General features: G+C 40.6%; 1 protein-coding gene across 11 annotated transcripts in view; it reads left to right on the forward strand.

The window, feature by feature from the left end:
* Positions 1-19,811, forward strand: part of LOC122540026 (protein TANC2) — a 1,060,344-nt gene that overhangs the window by 74,604 nt on the left and 965,929 nt on the right. Inside the window, exon 2 of one of the 11 annotated variants that reach the window (XM_043675326.2) lies at positions 982-1,007. The exons of the other annotated variants lie outside the window; for them this stretch is intronic. The gene's annotated coding sequence lies outside the window, so the exon portion shown is untranslated. The remainder of the gene's footprint in view (positions 1-981; positions 1,008-19,811) is intronic. 11 annotated transcript variants of the gene reach the window in all.

A 19,811-nucleotide genomic window follows, 5' to 3' on the forward strand; every position in this document is an offset into this window, starting at 1 on the left:
AGGCCCAGGCATCTGAAGTTAGTCACCAATAATCTGCCAATAAAAATAGGTGGTATACTGGAGGGCAAAATTGAAGACATGCAGAATTAAAACATGTAGCTTTGAGGGCTCTTTCTCAAAAGTTTGTTCCAACGGTTATTTACTGATGCACAAATGGTGCTATGGTTCACTTGGTGCCCAAGTTACTGTAGCAACATGCACGTTTGCATGTATAAATTATAGTTTGAAACTGTGCATAGTGATAGAGGTCTAATCGTCCTGGTCAGCCAGGTGATGGAAAAGAATCTCCCCTGTTGTACTGTTGGCCACGGTATGATTGGGCAGATTTGCATGTTGATGTTCAACCTTTTGGCTGCATTATAAATGCACCTTTCTTGGCTATCAAGTGGTGCCCACTCCACCACAAGATTTTGCACAGTAGATTTAAATAAATCAGTTGATTGTAGTTCTTATGAATTATGATGTCTTTCTTTATTAATTAAGATAATTCTTCAAATTATTAATTTCTTATTCTTTCATGGGTTGTGGGCATTGCTAGCAAGGCTAGCACTTGTTTCTCTTCCCTAATTGCCCTTAAGATGGTTGTAAGCTGCTGTATTGACCCACTGAAGTTCATGTAGTATCGATACATCCACAGTAGTGTTAAATATGGAATGCCAGAAATTTGCTCCGCACACACTTAAAGCATGGTTATATAGTTGTAAGTCAGCGTGATGAGTGGCTTGGAGGAGAAATTACAGGCGGTGGTCCCATGCACCTTAAACTCTTGATGTCCAAAATGCTAGAGGTCGTGAGTTTCGAAGGTAATGCTGATAGAGCCTTGGTGAGTTGCTGCATTTCATTTTACTTTGTACACACTGCTGCCACTTTGCATTGGTAGTGAAGGAGTGAATATTAAAGATGGCTAGAATGATTGTTGTTGTAGTTGCACTAATCCAAAACAGTTGGAAAGTATGTCATCTTGCTCCTCTTATGTTACAGGTGGTGGACAAGCTTTGGGGAGTTTGGTAAGTTACTTGTTGCAGAATTTCCAACTTCTGACTTGCTTTTGGGGTTATAGTATTTATATGGCAGATCCAGTTTAAATTCTGGTTAGTGATTACCACCAAAATGTCAATAGGGGAATTCGGTCAAAGTTATGTGATTGAATATCAGGGAAGGATGGTTAGAATTTCTTTCTGGACATGGTCATCGTTTGGCATTTAGCAGCCCCAGCCTGAATGTCGACCAATTGTTGCTGTGCATGGATATTAACTTCAATCGATGTGTAGATTGAGCAAATCAAATCGTTGCCGCTGCTGTAAAGGTGGAGTTCAGGATGATTTTCTGGCTCAATATATTGAGGAACTAACTAGAGTTCAGGCCATCTTAGACTGAATATGGTGCAATGAGAAAGGATGGCCCATTGGAAAAGAGTAGCCATAATCTGATAGAATTCTTTAAGGTGGAAAGTGATATAGTTGATTCTGAGACTAAGGTCCTGAATCTAAATGAGGTGTGGTCAGAGGTGTGAGTTGGCTCTGATAAATTTGGACCGTTACTTAAATGGATGATGATGATGAATTAGCAATGACAAATGTTTAAGATTAGATTAGATTACATTACAGTGTGGAAACAGGCCCTTCGGCCCAACAAGTCCACACCGACCCGCCGAAGCGAAACCCACCCATAACCCTACATTTACCGGAGCACCCGGAGGAAACCCACGCAGACACGGGGAGAACGTGCAAACTCCACACAGTCGCCTGAGGTGGGAATTGAACCCGGGTCTCTGGCGCTGTGAGGCAGCAGTGCTAACCACTGTGCCACCGTGCTGCCCACTAAAGAGTGCATGGAGGAACTGCAGAAATTGTTCTTTCCTGTCTGGCACAAAAACATAACAAAGTGAAAATGGTCTGCCCATGGCCAATAAAGGAAATTAGGAATAGTATTAGATCTAAGGAAGTGGCATACAAACTGGCCAAAAAAAGCAGCAGTAGGATTGACATTTGGGAGCAGTTTACATTTCAGCAAAGGAAAACAAAGGGGTTGATTAAGAAAGAAGAAATAGGGTATGAGAGTCAGCATAAAACTGATTGTAAAAGCTTCTATATTTATGTAAAGAGAAAAAGATTAGTGAAAATAAATTAAGTCCTTCACACTCAGGGGAAGTTATAATGTGGATCAAAGAGAAGGTGTACTGCTTAAATACATACAATGATTCTGTTGACACAATACCAAAAGTGTTGGGGAATGCCGGGTTTAATGAGAGGGAGGAACTGAAGGAAATTAGAATTGGGAAGGAAACCGTGTTGGGGAGATTGGGGTTAAAGGCGGATAAATCTCCAGGGCTCAAATAATCTGTAATCTCCAGAATATTTAAGGAAGTGGCTGGGGAAATAAGGGATTATTGGTGGTCATCTTTCAGGATTCTGTAGACTCTATTGATTGGAAGCTAATGTAACCCCCTATTTTTAAAAAAAAGAAAGAAATTGGAATGCAAGGCCAGTTTGCCTAACGTTAGTAGAGGGGAAAGTGCTAGAGCTCACAACAAAAGATTTGAGGATAACACACTTGGAAAACAGTGACAAAATCAGACACAGTCATCATGGATTTATGAAAGGGAGATTATGCTTGACAAAGTTGTGGAAGTTTTCGAGTATGTGACCAATAGAGTAGGTAAGGAGGAGCCAGTGGATAGTGTTTATTTGGACTTGAAAAATGCTTTCGATTAGATGTTACATAAAAGATTAGCATGTAAACTTAAAATGCATGGGATTGGAGGATCAAGAACTGATTTGGCAGACAGTCAACATGAATAAACTGGTCTTTTTCCAAGTGGCACAGAGTGGTTGGGTACTGAAGTGATCAATGCTTGTAGCCCTGCTATTCACTGTCTGATAATGATTTAAATGAGGGAATAAATGTAACATATGCAAGTTTGCAGATGACCCAAAGTTGGTTGGGAATGTCAACTGTGAGGAGGATGTAGACATACTTAACAGTGAATTGAACAAGATGAGCAAATGGGCAAATGCATGTCAGATAAAAGTGTACCATGAATAAATGAGTTTATTCATTTTGGTAGCAAAAATAGGAAGGCCGATTATTACCTGAATGGTGATAGATTGGGAAAGGGCTCGATGCAGCAAGTCTTGGGTGTCCTTGCATCCCAGTAGCTGAAAGTAAGTGCACAGGTGCAGCAGGCAGTGAAGAATACAAGTGGTATGTTTACCTTCATAATTGAAGATTTGAGTACAGGAGCACTGATGTCTTGCTAAACTTGTTCAGGGCCTTGTGCACTTGTTATCTCTTTTTTTTATCTGAAGAAAGATGTGGGGTGAATGCAACAAAAGTATACCAGTCTTCTTCCTGGGATGGCAAGACTTGTGTATGAAGAGACATTGGATCAGTTAACACTGTTCACTGGAGTTTAGAAGAATGAGAGCGACGTAGAAAGTTTTAACAGGACTGGATAAATGCTAAATTAATATTCCTGATAAGGTAGTCCAGAATTCCCATTTAGAAATTTCTTAACCCAGAGAGTAGTGAGCCTGTGAAATTCTCTGCCATTGGAAGCAATTGAGGCCAGAACATTGAATCATAGAATCCCTACAGTGTGGAAACAGGCCATTAGGCCCAACAAGTCCACACCGATCCTCCGAAGAGTATCTTACCCAGACCCTATTGCTTTACGTTTCGCCTGACTAATGCACCTAGCCTACACAATCCTGAACACTATGGGCAATTTAGCATGGCCAGTTCATCTAACCTGCACATGTTTGGACTGTGGGGGTAAGCCAGAGCATCTGGAGGAAACCCATGCAGACACAGGGAGAATGTGCAAACTTGACACAGATGGTCACCTGAGGTTGGAATCGAGCCAAGTGCTGTGAAGCAGCAGTGCTAACCAATGAGCCACCATGCTGTTTTTGAGAAGGAGGGGCTAAAAGAATCAAAGGGTATGGGGAGAAACTGAGAACAGGGTCCTGATTTGGATGATTAACTGTGATCATATTGAATGGTGGAACAGGTGTGAAGAGCTGAATGGCCTAATTCTACTTTCTATGTTTCTAAGAATTGCTTCAGTGTCTGAGGAGTTGTGAATGGTGTTGAAAATTATCCAGTTACAAGTGAACATTCTCACTCCCACTTCTGACCTTATGGAAGGTAATTTGGAGTATAAAAGTAAGGAAGGGTGGTTGCAATTGTACACTATTGGTGAAGTTGAATCTGGAGTACTAAGTATAGGTTTGGACCCCTTGTTTGAGGAAAGGTGCAATTGTTTTGGAGACAGTTCAAAGAAGGTCACTAGATTAATTCCAGTGATGCAAGGCTGTCTTAAGAGGAATTTATTGTGCAGCTTAGACCTATACTCTTGGGAGTTGAAAAGAATGAGAGGACATCTAATTGAGGTATCTCAGATACTAAAGGGGATTGATAAAGTAAATCGTGCAGATGCTTTCCCTTGTGGGACAATCTAGAACAAGTGGTCATAGATTTAGGCTAAGGAGTTGCAGATCTAAAACTGAGATGAGGAATTACTTCTCTCCAAAGGATTGTGAATTTCTGGAATTCATTACCTCAAAGTGCAATGGACACTGAATAAAATTGAAAGCATAGATTTTTAACTAGTAATTAAGCACTAAAGGGTTGTGGGGAGTTGGCTGGAAAGCGATGTTGAGACTGAAATTCCTGATGAAGGGCTTATGCCCGAAATGTTTCTCCCGCTCCTCGGACGCTGCCTGGCCTGCTGTACTTATTCAGCACCTCATTCTCGACACTGAAATGAGATCAGCTGTGATCATACTAAATGATGGAGCAAGCTTGAGGATCTAAATTGCTAACTCCTGTGTTCGTGATGAAGCAGCTGATGGTGGTTGGGTCTAGAATACTACTTTTAAGAAATTCCTGAAGCAATGTCTTAACAGAGATGATTTGAACTTCAGCAACAGGAACCATCTTTCTTCCTGCTCGGTATGTCTCTAACTGATTTGAATGTTTTCTCCCTGATTCCCAAGGGCAATTACTTGGTTTTAGTAGCCATTAGAATGACATATAGTGCTTTAATTTTAAAGGTTCTGATGAGGCATCCAACTTGCATGCCGTTTTTCAATTATAATAAGTATGCACTGTAAAGTTACAAAATAAGGAAATAGAATTTGTTCATGCTTAAACAGTTTAAAACTATTGCATAGTGATGCCAGAAGATGTCGTCATTGGACAAATTCTGTTAAGCTGAGAACAACACCTTTTTTTTTGTTTTCAGCAGTTCGCATTTGGTGTACTCAGGACATTGGGATTTGACTTCGAAGTTCAAATCCCAGCAGAGGTTGATGGAATGAACGTGTCATTCTGCAAACATAGTGGGGAAAAAAAAGGCCTTTTCTTTGATGTTTTCATGGAAATAGTTTATATGCAGAGAAATAAATGGTATTTCAAACAGTTATTCAATATACATTTATATTCCATCTAATTAAATCCTTGGGTTTCTTATGACATCCGAATGATTTTGTAAGGTAGGCAACCATTGAAGCTAATTTCCATTCAGGATTCAACAAGCAAAAATTTATCTAGTTGATTTGACAAACGTAGCTTGCAACAACTGGTATGGTATTTGCATGTTTTTGAATTTCCATGGCGGCGTTTTTTCACTTGAATATTTGTAACAGGCAAATATTGTCTTGTTTAGTGTCTCATCAAAGTTTGCAACAAATGTGTAATTTTCTTATTAGTTAGTTGATGATCTCTAATTTTATGTACTCAAATACTGCAGTGTCCTGCAACTTAACAATTTTTGATAAAATATCGGAGAAGTATATGTAATTTAGTCCATTAAGTCGGTCCTGCTATTCAGTGAAATTGTATTGATCTGATCATCCTCTACTCTAATTTCCTGACTTATCCCCATAACCTTTCATTCCCTTACTTTTCAAAAATCTGAATATCTCTGCCTTAGAAACACTTAATCCAGCCTCGACAGCCCTCTGCAGAAGATAGTTTCACAGATTCACTACCTTCTGAAAGAAAAACTTTCACTTAATTTGTCTTAAACCTCTTTATTCTGAGATATTGCCATTTGGTTCTCGCTATTCCCATAAAGTATGCAAAACAGCACTATTCACTGTATCTCTGTATATGTAATAACCATGAATCAAGTCAATCAATTAAGGGAAACCATCTGTACAGATGAAGGGCTTCTGCTTGATTCTCCTGCTCCTCCAATGCTGCCAGACTGGCCGTGCTTTTCCAGCAAATTGACACACAATTAAGGTTATTTCTTCTTCAAGGCCTTCAGAATAAGTGAATTCTAAAATGCTCACGGCAAGGTAGTTGAATTCAAATATGAAGTAGAAAATGGATGGATTCTTAAATTTCAAGTACTGCAGAGATTACGGAACAGCTTTTTTCAATTTACTTTTGATGTGTTCTGATTTGTTAATTAACACAAGATATCTGAAGATAGTTTTCTGCAATTATTTAAAAACTTATACAATTAATACAAAATTGGAAAAAGTATTTAAACAAAACTTTATCTACCTATCTTGAAATACAATGTGAGTTGGTACATAGCAATTAATCATTTGGAATTCTTAGTTTTATCGCTACAGTCCTGCAGGCTGAGAGTTAATATATATCAGAAGTACATAATATAGCATAATAATGTTATAACAAGAACATAACATAAGAAATAGGAGCAGGTATAGGTTGTCTAGCCCTTTGAGCCTGCTCCGGCATTCAGTAAGATCCTTAGAATTGTAGAGATTCTAATGTTAACATTTATTTGTGGTTATAGTCATACCAAGTACATAAGATTTAAATATAAAGCAATGCTATTTTGCTAACTGTTCAGTCAACATTAACTGATAATGAATGATTGCTATATACATCCTATAGTAGTATTGAAAATGCATCTGCATTAAAAATCCAAAACTTAACCTTCTCAAAAAATGAACAGCCTAGTTAAGGAGTTGCCTAAATAGATAGATTTAATTGTTATGGAGGTAAGGTTCCCAGCCAGATTCAGTGTAGCCATGAGTGAGAGAAATGACAGCTGCAATAACGTGACCGATTTATGTGACTTGAATTGTGAGATTCAAGCATAGCAGTTTGTATTATTGTGGCAGTGATTAAATCTGCATTGTTTAAATTATTGGGCAGTAGTTCGTGCAAATGAGATTTCCTGATGTGCACGTACCTGACAATTAATGGGAGACCTTTCAAACATTGAAAAAGAGCACCTCGCCTGAGATTCTAAATATGGATTTTTCTTTTGTGTGTAGCCTGTGATGTTGAGTGAATGTCTTTACTTTGAAACAGCATCGTATAAATTAACTTATTTTTATTAAAGTGGAACTTCTTTACATTTGTGATCAGCGTTCCATACACTGCCTATTGTAATGCAGCAAGTTTTCTTTGTGTTATAGTGATCAAAGGGCAGTTGAGTATTATAAATTTGTTAGCTTGGCTTGGCCTTGGTATTGATTATGATGTCAAGATTAGTTGAGTGCTCTTTGAGACAATGTCAAGTTGTTAATGCTAGACTTTTGGCAGCATTCTATTGTAATTACACCATTTGTAAGTGGCCTCGCCATGATATTTATGTGATTGAAAATCTAATTCTTTTAGAATTACAAATTAGGGTTGCTTGGAAAGAGTCAGTACAGATGTTCGCCCATTCTGTAATTGTAACTTGCTGTTGCATGGAAAATTAGTATTATTCTAGGGGAAAAAAAATCAGCATTAATTTTGGTTCAATTAAACTGTTGCACGCAAACTTACCTAATCCATTTGTTTTGATTAGTGTTAAGTATTCATTGTCTAATATCATGATCACCATTTACATTTTCCAAAAGTCTTAAAAGACAGTCTTAAAAGAAGGATTAATAAATAGAATACAAACTATGAAAAAATACTGGGTCAGTTGCTCTGTGGAGTAATTAGGCAGTACAGCTCTGTCTGTCTTGGGTCCAGAAGATTGTCTGTTCTTTCTCATCTGGGCTTTGGAGGTGATAAATAAAGCAGTTCTGTTTGCAGTTCTCACGTGCCTAACTCTTAATTTTTAATGTCCACAATGAATGAGTAAAAAGCTCCTAAGAATCCTTTCAGCCATGAAGTGGGCTCACCTAACTTGAGTTATTCAGTACCAGTTTTGCACGATAGAGTCAGAGATGTACAGCGTAGAAACAGACCCTTCGGTTCAACCCTTCCATGCCGACCAGATATCCCAATCCAATCTAGTCCCACCTGCCAGCACCCAGTCTATATCCCTCCAAACCCTTCCTATTCATATATCCATCCAAATGCCTTTTAAATGTTGCACTTGTACCAGCCTCCACCACTTCGTCTGGCAGCTCATTCCATACCCGTTCCACCCTCTGCATGAAAAAGTTGCCCCGTATGTCTCTTTTATCTTTCTCCTCTCACCCTAAACCTATGCCCTCTAGTTCTGGACTCCCTGACCCTAGGGAAAAGACTTTGTCTATTTATCCTATCCGTGCCCCTCATAATTTTGTAAACCTCTATAAGGTCACCCCTCAACCTCCGACGCTCTGTGGAAAACAGCCCCAGCCTGCCCAGCCTCTCCCTATCGCTCAAATCCTCCAACCCTGGCAACATCCTTCTAAATCCTTTCTGAATCCTTTCACGTTTCACAACATCTTTGCGATAGGAAGGAGACCAGATTTGCATGTAATATTCCAACCATGGCCTAACCAATGTCCTGTACAGCCGCAACATGACCTCCCAACTCCTGTACTCAATACTCTGACCAATAAAGGAAAGCCTACCAAATGCCGCCTTCACTATCCTATCGACCTGCGATTCCACTTTCAAGAAGCTGTGAACCTGCACTCCAAGGTCTTTGTTCAGCAACACTCCCTAGGACCTTACCATTAAGTGTATAAGTCTTGCTAACATTTGCTTTCCCAAAATGCACCCCTCATTTATTTGAATTAAACTCCATCTGCCACTTCTCAGCCCATTGGCCCATCTGGTCAAGATCCTGTTGTAATCTGAGGTAAACGTTTTCACTGTCCAATACACCTCCAATTTTGTCATCTGCAAACTTACGAACTGTACCTCTATGCTTGCATCCAAATCATTTATGTAAATGACAAAAAGTAGAGGACCCAGTACCAATCCTTGTGGCACTCCACTGGTCACAGGCCTCCAGTCTGAAAAACAACCCTCCACCACAACCCTCTGTCTTCTACCTTTTGAGCTAGTTCTGTATCCAAATGGCTAGTTCTCCCTCATGCCATGAGATCTAACCATGCTAACCAATCTCCCATGGGGAACCTTTTTGAATGCCTTACTGAGGTCCATATAGATCACATCTACCGCTCTGCCCTCATCAATCCTCTTTGTTACTTCTTCAAAAAACTCAATCAAGTTTGTGAGACACGATTTCCCACACACAAAGCTATGTTGATTATCCCTCATCAGCCCTTCCCTTTCCAAATACATGTATGTCCTGTCCCTCAGGATTCCCTCCAACAACTTGCCCACCACTGCTGTCATGCTCACTGGTTTATAGTTCCCTGGCTTATCCTTACCACCCTTCTTAATCAGTGGCACCACGTTAGCCAACCTCCAGTCTTCCGGCACCTCACCTGTGACTATTGATGATACAAATATCTCCGCAATCACTTCTCTAGCTTCCCACAGAGTTCTCAGGAACACCTGAACAGGTCCTGGGGATTTATCCACCTTTTGTGTTTCAAGACATCCAGCACTTCCTTCTCTGTAATATGGACATTTTGCAAGGTGTGACCATCTATTTCCCTGCATTCTATATCTTCCATATCCTTTTCCACAATAAATAGATCTTTTAGTTATGAAAACAAAGGTGGAATTTGGAAGAGTCTTTGGTGACTTATTGATGAATGGAGAAAAGCTAAACATGGGATTTTAGCGTAGATGTATATCTTAGTTCAGTTTCACAATCCATATCCATATCCAATCATGTTCCAGACAATACCCTTTCCTCTCTGGATACATCCTATTCCACTGGACAGGCCTGCCAGAGAGGGTTTGACAGAGGGATACTGTTGGGAAGGAGTTGCTCTGGAGTCTTCAACATTTGACCCTGCACTTCATGAGGTCTAATGGTCTCCGGTCAGACATCAGGTCAAGTCCTGCTGATTTCCATGTGGCCCTCCCCCCAAAAAAACCTTTTGGATGTTGAACACCACCTTGAGGAAACACTGAGGATGGATGTGCACCTAAATCTTCCAACTTCTCTCGCTCTGTCAAGTTCCTTTCCTTCCCCGCGCGCGCACACGCACATGCGCACACACACCCCTACCTAGAGTACATCATTGCCTGCTCAATATAGTCCCTACTGAGCAAAGTTGTATGGTCTTAAAGGACAGAGCTGCTGGCCTGGGTCTACAGGTTGGTGAAGGAACTTCGAGGGGAATATGTACTTGATCTTGTCGTCCTCAATCAACTAATGCAACATACATCTGTCTATGACACATTCTGTTGTATTGTGTGTCATTACTGTCTTGCTAAGTGGGACAGTCTTCAAACAGAACTAACAACTTAAAGCTAGCCATCCATGGCATAGCCATCATACTAGGAAATCAACCCAGTTTTGATGAAGATGGCAGGGGGATCTATCAGGAGGAGTACCATGCAAACCTAAAAATTAGCCAGCAGCCTGGTGAGGCTACAACGCTGGATTGTTTGCATGCTGAGCAGTGGTAATAAACAGGGCTAAAAGATCTGGAAACCAATCAGATGTAATTTGTAAGAAGGCTCACAGGACCCAAAAGATTAACTCTGGTTTCTTTCAAATACTGCTAGATCTACTGAGATTCTTCAGCAATTTCTGTTTTCTGTTCAGATTTCCAGCATCCACAGCTGTTTGTTTTATATTCGATCAGATTGAAATTTTGCAGTCCTGCTGCAACTATTTTTGAATGATGGTGCACAATTAAACAACTCATTGCAAGATGTCATGGACTAGGCTAGACCACTCAAAACATTCCTGAGCAGGCAACCCAGACCTTAACTTTGCAATTTGTTTCGGTAAGTGTACAGTGCAAGTTACCCAGAGTAAGCTGGCTAGGTTGCTTCCCAGGTTTTAAAACAGACAAACAATTTATTCACAAAATTATACGATGAAACACAGATCAGAATAAAGAACCCCTACAGAACTGGCTATCCAAACTAGAGTTAATTACGCTGTTCTGAATATACACAACAATCCCAATAAGCAAACTCCCTTAAAACACTGTTTTTAAAAAAAAGGAACAGATGCTTACAGGTTGAAGTTAGAAGGGCAGCAAGAGAGAGTTTAGCAAACTGTTTCCAAACAGCTCACTGTTAAACTCCTAATTGGTGCTGGACTGGACTGAACTGAACTGCTGAAGAGCTGACCACTCCTCTTTCATTATGCCAGTTACTTCCCAAACATGACCATTTTGAACCTGAAGTCTCATTTGTTTACATATAAACAAAAAGACCTCAATGCCCTTTTATCTCCGTGCCAAACCAGCCAGATCAGCACCTAGAGATGTTTGTGACCCCTCTGAGAAAAATCGAGGACACAGTATCTTTGAGAAAAGGAATAACTTTTAGAAAAAAAGGGACCCAGCTTTGTGACAAAGAGGAGGCTCTACAGATATCCAATTGTCATTGTTGGGGGAGTACAGCAAATCAGTGAAAAAGAAGAGGCGGAATTAATTGCATTCATCTTCAGTTAAAAATACTGAGTTAATGATCTATCGCAGTCTTCTCCTGAGATTCCCAGCATCATGGGTGGCACAGTGGTTAGCACTGCTGCCCAACAGCACCCAAGTTTGATTCTAGCCTGTTTGTGTGGAGTTTGCACATTTCCTCCCACAATCCAAAGATATGCAGGGTAGGTGGATCGGTCATGCTAAATTGTCGTATGTAGGAATGTGTCGGCTAGGTGGATTAGTGATGGTCAATATGGGGTAAAAGGGGTAGGGTAGAGGGTGGGTCTGGATGGCATGCTCTTCGGAGGGCTGTGTGGACTCGCTGGGCCGAATGACCTCTCTCTGCACTGTAGGGATTCTATGATCACAGAGATGCCAGTCTTCAACCAATCCAAGCCATTGCAGGATATCAAGAAATCGCTGAAGACATCAGAGACTATGAAAGCTATGGTCCATAATACACTCAGACTTGTGCTCCAGAACTTGTAGTGTTCCCAGCCAAACTGTTCCAGGACACCTACGAGTCTAGCATCTACCTGACATGTCCTGTGCACAAAGAAAACCGAACAAATCCAACCAGGACAATTACTGCTCTATCGTTCTATTCTTGATCATCAGTAAAGTGATGGAAGGGGTGGTCGACGGTATTATGAAGTGGTGCTTTAAAAGAATAAGCTGCTCACTGGTGCTCAGTTTGGGTACTGTCAGGGCCATGTGGCTCCTGGTCTAATTACAGCCTTAATCCAAACATTGTTATGCCTCAACTGTGATTGCTTGCTGGAAATCAAACTCTGCTATTCCTGGAGTCATCATAAAAATTAAAGATTTTCGAAAAGAATGCAAAATTCCCCAGTTTACCTGCATTTTACACCCAGGTTGACAGCACAGACAGGTCTCTGATCAGAATTGGTCTTTACTTGCGGTTGGAATATGTATTTTTAATAAACAATTACGAACTGTCAATTTTTAATTGTACCAGTTAAAACTTCCCCTGTACAGACAATAGACACATGTACAAACAGGCATAAAATGATGGAATAATGGGCAGAGGACAAGACTGAAAACGCAGTTCAGTGGTCCCTGACCCCAGAGCTTGCTACAATTCTTTCAGCTTGTCAGGACTTGCTGCTCCTGTCTTCTCTCGGTACTTCCATTTATTTTGCAGGAGGCACAGTGACTAATTCACAACTATAAAGTTCCTAACTTATGTTTAAGGACAACCGCTTGCAGCAACTGATGAGGGAAAATAAATCAACTTTTTTTTTCAGGTTTGGGGTGTTTCTCCTGCAGAGGGAAGGTCACTCTCATCCTTTTTCGGACGTTTGATGGCTTCTGCTTAAATATTCACAAACTCCAGCTGTTGAGCTACCCTGGAGCCAAATGTTGGCAGGCAAAGGGTCTTTGTCATTGGTCTGGAGGATGGTATCTGTTATGAATCAACTACTTGTTGCTGGCCACATCTCCATTAATGCACCCCCCCCCCCCCCCCCCGGATCCAGCTTGTCTTCAACTGATCTTCCCCCACTGTTTGAAGACTCAACAGCTTAATCAGCACATAAAATGAGTATGAGGTAACTTGCCTTTTAAAAAGTACAACAATGCTTTCTACATGCTTTTTGGTTTTTAAAACAGTCCTCTTCCCATGTCAGTCCACAATTTAAAAGTACAGGAAAAGAAAATGGTCTTTACAATATAGACAAAAGAGCTAAATTCTAGAATTTAAGAAAGGTGGGAGAGAGAAAGCAGGAAATTATAGACCAGTTAGTCTGACCTCAGTGGTGGGAAAGATGCTGGAGTCTATTATAAAGGATGAAATTACGACACATCTGGATAGCAGTAACAGGATAGGTCACAGTCAGCATGGATTTATGAAGGGGAAATCATGCTTGACTAATCTTCTGGAATTTTTTGAGGATGTAACTCTGAAGATGGACGAGGGAGATCCAGTAGAAGTAGTATACCTGGACTTTCAGAAAGCTTTTGATAAAGTCCCACATAGGAGGTTGGTGAGCAAAATTAGGGCGCATGGTATTGGGGGCAAGTACTAACTGGGATTGAAAGTTGGTTGGCTGACAGGAAACAAAGTAGTGATAAACTGCTCCCTTTTGGAATGGCAGGCGGTGACCAGTGGGATACCGCAGGGATCAGTGCTGGGACCGCAGCTTTTTACAATATATATTAATGGTATAGAAGATGGTATTAGTAATAACATTCGCAAATTTGCTGATGATACTAAGCTGGGTGGCAGGGTGAAATGTGAGGAGGATGTTAGGAGATTACAGTGTGACCTGGACAGGTTAGGTGAGTGGTCAGATGCATGGCAGATGCAGTTTAATGTGGATAAATGTATGGTTATCCACTTTGGTGGCAAGAACAGGAAGGCAGATTACTACCTCCATGGAATCAATTTAGTAAAGGGGCAGTTCAAAGAGATCTGGGTGTTCTTGTACACCAGTCAATGAAGGTAAGCATGCAGGTACAGCAGGTAGTGAAGAAGGCGAATAGCATGCTGGCCTTCCTAACAAGAAGGATTGAGTATAGAAGCAAAGAGGTTCTTCTGCAGCTGTACAGGGCCCTGGTGAGACCAAACCTGGAGTATTGTGTGCAGTTCTGGTCTCCAAATTTGAGGAAAGACATTCTGGCTATTGAGGGAGTGCAGGGTAGGTTCATGAGGTCAATTCCTGGAATGGCAGGACTACTTTACGCTGAAAGACTGGAGCAACTGGGCTTGTATACCCTTGAGTTTAGAAGACTGAGGGGATCTGATTGAGACGTATAAGATTATTAAAGAGCTCTCAAGGATCGTGGAATCAAGGGTTATGGAGATAAGGCAGAAACAGGATACTGATTAAGGATGATCAGCCATGATCATATTGAATGGTGGTGCAGGCTCGAAGGGCAGAATGGCCTACTCCTGCACCTATTGTCTATTGTCTAGAGGTGAGGTGAGATGGACTACTATTGATATCAAGTGTAGTAGTTGACTGAGTGTGGCATTAAGGAGTGCTCACAAAACTGAAGTACAGTAATTGTGAAATATGGAGGAACATATTGCTGATGGAGTCATGCCTAGCACAAGAGTTTGTTGTTGTTGTCAAAGATGAGTCATCTCAGCTCCAAGACATCACTGCAGAGTTCCTCAGAGGGAAGAGTTCCTCCGAGGCCCACCCATTTTCAGCCTCTTCATCCATGGCCTTTTCTCCATTGCAAATTTAAAAGTGAGGTTATTTGCTGATTGCACAAAGTTTAACATAGAGTCATAGAGATGTACAGCTTGGAGACAGATCCTGATTTGCTATTCCTCATACTGAAGCAGTCCATGTCACTGTGCAGCAAGACCTGATTAGCATCTAGGCTTGGGCTGATATGGCAAGTAACATTTTGTGCCAGACAAGTATCAGGCAATGAGTATCTCTAAAAAAAAAAAATGTAACCATCACCCCTTGACATTTATCAGCATTACTGTTATGGAATTCCCCCCCCCCCCCCCAACCCCAACATCCAGGGGGTTACCAATGGCAAGAAATTAATTGAACAAATTACAGAAATAGTGAGGCTGCAAGAGAAATCAGAGACTAGGAATTCTGTGGCATATCATTGGCTATCTGTTTCTACAAACCCAATCCAGTATCTACAAGGCCTAACTCTGGAGTGTAATGAAAAGTTGTCCACTGTTTGGCTGAGTGCAGTTTAACACCTCTGAGCTTGGCAGCATTCACAACAAAGCAGTCCTCTTGGCACCGCATCCATCATCTTCAACATGACTGGCTCACATCACAAATGCAGAATGGCAATGTTGTGTGACATCTGCATAATGTAGTGCAATAACTTACCAGGGTTCCTCTGACAGAACTTCTCATACCTGCAAACTCTACTACCACACAGACAAGGGCTATACAGGTAGATACAATGGAGTACCATCAAAAACCTGCAAGTTTCCTTTCCAAATGACACTATCCTGATTTGAAACTTTATCACAGTTCCCTCACTGCTGGGTCAAAAACTTGGACTTTTTTTTTTGTTGAACTGTGGATATCTCAACTTTGAAGACTCAAGATAGTTCACTACCACCTTTCCCAGGGCAACTTGGATAACAGTAAATGATGGCCCAACCCTTGTTGGCGACATCCATTTTAAAAAGAAGTTTTAAATGTTTGTAAATTTTGAAGCCATCATGTATGTTTCAGAACAATATACACAGGGATTTGTTGGCAATTTAATTAGCTAGTTGGTCACAGACAGTCTTGCATATCTGTTCTTACATGTACAAGATATGTAAAAACATTTTTCTTAAAAATATCCCAGACTCCTGTTCTTTGGGCTTTTAGCATGAGCAATTTTGATATGCTCAATAAGCCCTCATTGCCTGACTTAGCTGTGTATTGCTTTTAACAAACAAAGTACATTTTTATCATGTGTTTTTGAGGGGGCTGGAATGTCGTACCTTTGCAAAATCTATAGTGCAGCATTTGGATTTATATGTCCTTGATGAAGACTTCCTTGAGTGAAGCTGACCATTTTAAGCACTGCTCCAAATGTGTTGGTAGTTATGCAGTATGTTTAATTTTATGATATAACTTCATCACCGTTTGCAATTTCATGTATTAATGAACTTATCCTGCTTCGTGTTGAGTTGGCTGACCTCGATCAACATAGCATACTAATATTGGTCTCAATATTTCTTCACTGGCGAGAAATGGCATTGGTCCAAATGCTATCCAACAACTCTTCGTATGAATGCATGTGTGTATATACTGGGTAAGGAAAGGACCTGATTTGCTTGTGACATCGCTGTAGTTAAATATCTGCCATCAACTGAAATAAATAAAATCCGTTTGGGTGATGGGAGGAAATCTTATAAAACCATTTCTTGAGAAGAAGGAATAAAATAAATGAAGGGAAAGAAAGTCTTGGTAAGCATATGAGAGAATGCAGAAGTGGAGAGCAACTATGCCTGCACAGTTTTTGCTTTTCGTGTTATATTGCTCATTTCTCAGCAACTTCTAGACTTACAACCTTTGCACCTGAGTTTTGAAACTTTTGCATTTCCTTTTGTGTATTTTTGTTATTGAATGCCAAAATTGCTTGCCCAGGGTATACTAAGTGGAAAGCTGAGCAATAACAAAACCATGTGACCAACGTGAATGATCCATCTATCTCTTTCGTTGTACCTCGGGTCACTAAGTGGCTTCCTTCCTACTCCCACATTATTGTCTTTCTTGGCCCTTTCCTCTCTCTGCTTTGCCTGGTGTCATTTGAAGTGCTTCAAAAACACTATGCCTTCTTCCAAGTGTATGCTGACGCTTAGTTTAACCTCACCAAAGTAGTGCTCAACCTCTCCATTGTCTTTGAATTTTCTGATGGCTTGCGTTGCAACTGGTATTAGATGAACAGCAAGGTCCTGCAGCTAAGTATTGGTAAGAGTGAAGCTTTTTTTTTGTTCTTGCTAAAATCATTATTCTGTCACTGCTGACCTTGTTCCTCTTCCTCGCAACTGTCTTCAAACTGAACAGGACTGTTTGAATCTTGAGTGTCATATTTGCCCCCGAATTGTAACATCTAAGTTAATATAAAAGGTGAATCTGCTATGCAAAGCAAGTAGAAGAGATTCCAAAAAAAAAAACACACTATAGATTTTCAGCAAAATGCCTTTCGGATACTAGCAACATACTTTGTAGATCATTATACGTTTTCTGTATACAAAATCAATTTCACAGCTATACAAAATTCTGAAGCACATAGCAACTCCAGACATAGAGAATTTTTCTCAGTCTTTAAATGATGAAACATCACACAGCTCGCACAAACACCAAGACTAATTTCCATCTTTGTGATATTTCCCAAACTGTCTTTGTCTTTGCCAATTGCTGCTGAGATCCTCCTCCCATGTTTTTTTTTTCATTTAACCTTGATTGCTCCAATGCATTCCTGGCCAGTGTCCCACAGTTTAATCTCTAAGAAGATATCAAAAACTTTGTGTTATATTTCCTGTTCAACCATCATCCCCTATGCTTACGATCCAATGTTAGCTCCCATTAACCAAAGCTGTGATTTTGAAGTTCTCATAGAGATATACAGTGCAGAAACAGACCCATCGGTCCAACCTGTCCATGCTGACTAGATATGCTAACCCAATGTAGTCCCATCTGCCAGCACCCAGCCCATATCCTTCCAAACCCTTCCTATTCATGTCCCCCATCAGGATGCCTTTTAATTGTTGCAATTGTACTAGCCTCCTCCACTTCCTCTGGCAGCTCATTCCATAGACGCACCACCCTCTGTGAAAAAGTTATCACCTAGATCTCTTCCAGGAATCCAAATCCCTCTGTAGCCTTGTGTCTTCCTGTGTTGGTAACATCCCTGCTCCAGAATACTTGGAATATCAATGCTGTTTTAATTCTTGTCTCTTGAACAATTCCAGTTTTAATCACTGGTAGGAGTCACCAGCAAATATCTTGGGTTTAAGAAAAGAATTTGAGAACTTACGTAACATCCTTCCTTTTGAGATGTTCCTTTTGTATCAAGCTCTTGATTATCTTCATTACCAGTTCCTCTTCAGCCCTCGATGTTGTGCCGACCCGTGGAACCAACCTGAAACCTATCTACACCACACTATTCCACTTTCATTCAAATGTTTATCCAATGACCATTTAAATGCCCTTAACGTCAGCAAGTCTACTACTGTTGCAGGCAGTGCTTTCCACGCCTACTTCTAAGCCAAGAATCTTCCCATTAGCCCAATACTCTGTATTCCTGTCACTCTTTCCAAAGTGAATCACCTCACGCTTTTCTGCATTTTCTCAATTTGCCATCCCTCAGCCCAGCTTTGCAACTTATCTATGTCCCTCTGTAACCTGTAACATCCTTCAGCACTGTCCACAACTCCATCAACCTTAGTGTCATCTACCAATTTACTAATTGATCCTTCTATGCCCTCAAGCTGCAGTGGCCCCAAAACAGATCCTTGCGGTACCCCACTTGTAACTGCATGCCAGGAGGAACATTTCCAATCAACCACCATCCTCTGTCTTTTTTCAGCTTGCCAACTTTTTATCCAAACTGATAAATTAACCTCAATCCCATGCATCCATGTTTTGTGCAACAGCCTACCTTAAGGCATTTTATCAAATGCCTTACTAAAATCCATATACACTTCATCGACTTGTTTAGTCACCTTCTTAAAGAACTTACTAAGGTTTGTTAGGAATGATCTATCCTTCACAAAACTGTGTTGACGATCCCTAATCAACTTCTTCCTCTCTAAATAATTGTAAGTTTTATGCCTTATAACCTTTTCCAGCACTTGACCCACAATCGAAGGAAACCTCACTGATCTGTAGTTACCAGGGTTGTCTCTACTCCCCTTCTTGAATAAGGGAACAACAATTGTGATCCTCTAGTCTTCTGGCACCATCCCTGTAGACGATGACAACATAAAAATCAAAGCCAAAGGCTCTGCACCCTGGCTTCCCAACGAATTCTCTGATAAGTCCCATCTGGCCCAAAGGACTTATTTATTTTCACACTTTCTAGAATTGCTAACACCTCGTGAACCTCAGTCCATCTAATCTAATAGTCTGTATTCTCGACAATGTTTTTCCAGTGTGAATACTGACGAAAAATATTCATGTAGCACTTCCCCATCTCCTCTGACTCCATGTGCAACTTCTCACTACTATCCTTGATTGGCCCTAATCTTACTCTAGTCATTCTTTTATTTCTGACATACATATAGAAAGCTTTTTTTTTGATACTTGCCAATGACTTCTCATGTCCCCTTCTGGCTCTTCTTAGCTCTCTCTTTAGGTCTTTCTTTCCTAACTTGTATCTGTCAAGCGTCCTAACTGAGCCTTTGCTTCTCATCCAAACGTAAGCCGCCACCACCTTCTTGACAAGCAATTCAACTTCTTTAGTAAACCATGGCTCCCTCGCTCAACCATTTCCTGCCTGAAGGTACATACTTATCAAGGGCATGCAGTAGCTTTTCCCTGAATAAGCTCCATATTTCAATTGTGCCCATTCCTTGCAGTTTCTTTCCCCATCGTATGCATCGTAAGGACATTGCTTTGAAAAAACATTTGTTCACGACTGAGGAAAATTTTCAATAAATGCTGTGGATACTGAAATACTGAGATATAGGCA

This window comes from Chiloscyllium plagiosum, unplaced genomic scaffold, assembly GCF_037043375.1.
Source record: "Chiloscyllium plagiosum isolate Xiang-an unplaced genomic scaffold, Cpla_swu_hap1 HiC_scaffold_32, whole genome shotgun sequence".
In the NCBI taxonomy this organism is placed as follows: Eukaryota; Metazoa; Chordata; class Chondrichthyes; order Orectolobiformes; family Hemiscylliidae; genus Chiloscyllium; species Chiloscyllium plagiosum.